Raw genomic sequence first — 3,235 nt, 5'->3', positions numbered from 1 at the left:
ATGGCCTCCTACCCTCTTGAATGCTAGCACCTCTTTTAGATGCTTTAAGTTGTTTTATTTGCTCTGGCATTTCAGTGTAATGTTATGGATTACCAGCTTGGTCATCTTCACTTCCATGCCAAGTTTACCTAATCCAAAGGTTGTCTTAGCATCTGAGCTGGGACTCATGGTTAAGCCAAGATTTGTTCTGCCTGATTTAACCCTAGTGGTTTAATAAATAAACAAATAAAGCCATCATTGGAATTTTATTGAAAGGCAAAATACAAAATCACTAGAATAAATGAATCTTTAAAATAAAACAATATTATTTATATGCAGTTGGAATGACTACATCTTCATCAGCACAGAAGGGTCACAGGGTCCAAAATGAGCAACACTGGTTTCGGACAACTCTGATGTTTTATTTAATCATTCCATGTTTCTCTTTTTTGTCCTCCTCCTCCTTTCTATTCTCCATGGCCTCCAACAACCCAACTTTAGGAATCTGAGATATAGCTGAGACCAAACCCTTTAAAAGAGGAGAGAAAGGAAAAGCTTATGTATGGGGTAGGATCTGATGAAGGATGAAAGAAAGAAAGACTTCCACAGCTGTAGGACGATACCTGGAGGAAGGATGCAGAAAGTGGCCTAATTAGAAGAAACATGAGGAAGGCAGATGGTGGAAAAAGCAAAGAAAGGGTCAAAGATACCAGACTGACTATATAGTCATAAAGGAATATATAAGACTATAGGAATGGTCTCATGAATCATGAGAGGAGAATGTTTAGAATGATTAATGATTTAATCATGCAGAAGAAGACAATGAGAGAGAATATAATTCCCTTCCCATTTCCATCATATTTATTGAGTTTCCAGCAACAGAGTAAATGTGTTGTTCTTGGGCACTTCACCTATTCTACAATGCAGCGAACAAGAGTACCTAAGCTGTGAAATATTAACCCAGGCAAACAGAGAGATGTTAGAGAAATATATCTGATATTCAAGGGTATAAAAGTAACCAATTCTTAATGTGTGAAGCATCAAAATTCTCATTTTCACTTATTTTATCTTATGCCTCCGTTCTTATTTGCAGGCAGGGGTGGGGAGCCTGTGGCCCTCCAAATGTTGCTGCCCTAAGAGCAACAGCCAGCATGCCAAACATTCAGGAATGGTGGGAGTTTGGACGGTTGCAAGTTCACCATCCCTGCTGTGGAGCAAACCAGGGCAACACGGCAGCTGCTGCACTTAAGGGGTAATGAGTGTGAGTGATGAGCTGCGAAGCATCCAGGTAAAATCTCACCTTGGCAATGAACTCACCAGGTAGCCTTGAATAAGGCACTATTTCTCAGCTTCTCCAGGTGGAATGAACAATATTGATCCTGTTTATCTTAGTCATGGGGTTCCACAAATTTTGGCTTGACTTCATAACCAAGCCAAAGCCTGTTACTGTCTCCCAACTTGGTGGTTTGCTGGTTTGGTGTTCTAGGTGCTTCCGCCATGCATTTCCCAAGGATATAATCCCTCTGTTACTGGTGTGAAGGTGTGGGAACAAATGCTGCCTTTTATCTCTGACCTCAGTGCTGTGGTGTTTAGCCCTCAGACTGGAGATGAAAGATCCCTCTGACCGCTCTTTAGAGATTTTCTCTACAGGGTTGCTAGAAGGATCTTTTATCTCCTAATCAGAGGGATGATCTCTGGCTGGTGGGGACACTTACCGTGGCTTGTTGGGTTGGATCCAGTCCATGGACTGTTAGCCACCCTTGGCACAAATACTAAGTGTTATTAAAAGCATAAATACCTTTACAGCAGTAAAAGGTAAAGGTAAAGGTACCCCTGCCCGTACGGGCCAGTCTTGACAGACTCTGGGGTTGTGCGCCCATCTCACTTAAGAGGCCAGGGGCCAGCGCTGTCCGGAGACACTTCCGGGTCACGTGGCCAGCGTGACATCGCTGCTCTGGTGAGCCAGAGCCGCACACGGAAACGCCGTTTACCTTCCCGCTGGTAAGCGGTCCCTATTTATCTACTTGCACCCGGAGGTGCTTTCGAACTGCTAGGTTGGCAGGCGCTGGGACCGAGCAGCGGGAGGGCACCCCACCGCAGGGATTCGAACCGCCGACCTTTCGATCGGCAAGCCCTAGGCGCTGAGGCTTTAACCCACAGCGCCACATATTTTAATAAAAAGATGTCCAAGAACAAAAATACATAGTGGTTATCAGGGTTATTCAGGGTGATCAGAATGTTAGGAATGCACAGCTGACCATAGCTTCTCATTATGTCAAAGAAACCGTGGTTAATGGCTTCCAAACAAGCCAAGCTATGGGACCCATTGGTTTCTATTTTTGCTTTTTTGAAAGTCATTAACCATCATTTCCCAGTTCAGACGTAAGGAAGCTATGGTTAGCTGCTGCTTCCTGGCTTTCTTTCCCACTCACAGAAAAGAAAGAGTAAAGTAAGAGCAAAGGACTTGAGTTTATGTATGCCCTGGCTTATTAAGCCAGGAGCTGACCATATGCACCAGATACATGTATTTGAAGCAGTATATGCAAAAGAAGAAACAAAACTGAAAGAGGAGAAAAGTTGAGCCATCTCTTAAAAGCCCTTCAAAAATTAAAATGGAAACAGAGGGGAAATGAGACAGAGTCGGGGAAGCTAATATAATACCCACCAAGTGTCCCAGAAAAAAATCGACACCCCATTTTATTGCATGAGATCAAGGCGGCCATTTTGTTGTAATCTTGCCTTGAAAAAGAAATAAGAAACGCTTGGGGCGAGATCATGGCACAGGTCATGTGACTCACCCCGGGAGTACATTCCGGAAGACCTGCACCCAGGTTTTTGATGTGGAAATGTTGGATGGTATGTAATATATATAATCCCAAGAGGACTGAGGAGAGGGAGGAAAGTCTGAGGTAAGAGTTAGAGGGAAATGTCAAATGTAGGGAACTACACATACTCTTCTGGATCTGGCTACTTGGAAGGAAGATCCATTGGATTCCATAGGGCCCGCTCCCAGGTGCATGGCTATAGGACTGCAGCCTCAGACTTCTTTTTACAGTGGTACCTCGGGTTACATATGCTTCAGGTTACATACGCTTCAGGTTACAGACTCCGCTAACCCAGAAATAGTCCTTCCGGTTAAGAACTTTGCTTCAGGATAAGAACAGAAATCGTGCTCCGGTGGCGCGGCAGCAGCAGGAGGCCCCATTAGCTAAAGTGGTGCTTCAGGTTAAGAACAGTTTCAGGTTAAGAACGGACC

The 3,235-nt window shown here is 44.2% G+C and overlaps 1 long non-coding RNA gene across 1 annotated transcript; it reads right to left on the bottom strand.

The window, feature by feature from the left end:
- Positions 1-229: 229 nt before the first annotated feature.
- LOC307210015 lies at positions 230-2,719 on the bottom strand. The gene is made up of 2 exons (XR_013835825.1): positions 2,645-2,719; positions 230-508 (listed from the first exon to the last, which is right to left on the bottom strand). It is a non-coding gene; the product is annotated as an uncharacterized lncRNA (long non-coding RNA).
- Between the last annotated feature and the right edge of the window lie 516 nt (positions 2,720-3,235).

Source organism: Podarcis cretensis (assembly GCF_951804945.1).
Source record: "Podarcis cretensis genome assembly, chromosome: 1".
Lineage (NCBI taxonomy): Eukaryota > Metazoa > Chordata > Lepidosauria > Squamata > Lacertidae > Podarcis > Podarcis cretensis.
Note: the sequence above shows the minus strand (reverse complement) of the source record. Positions and strands in the feature narration are given on the sequence as shown.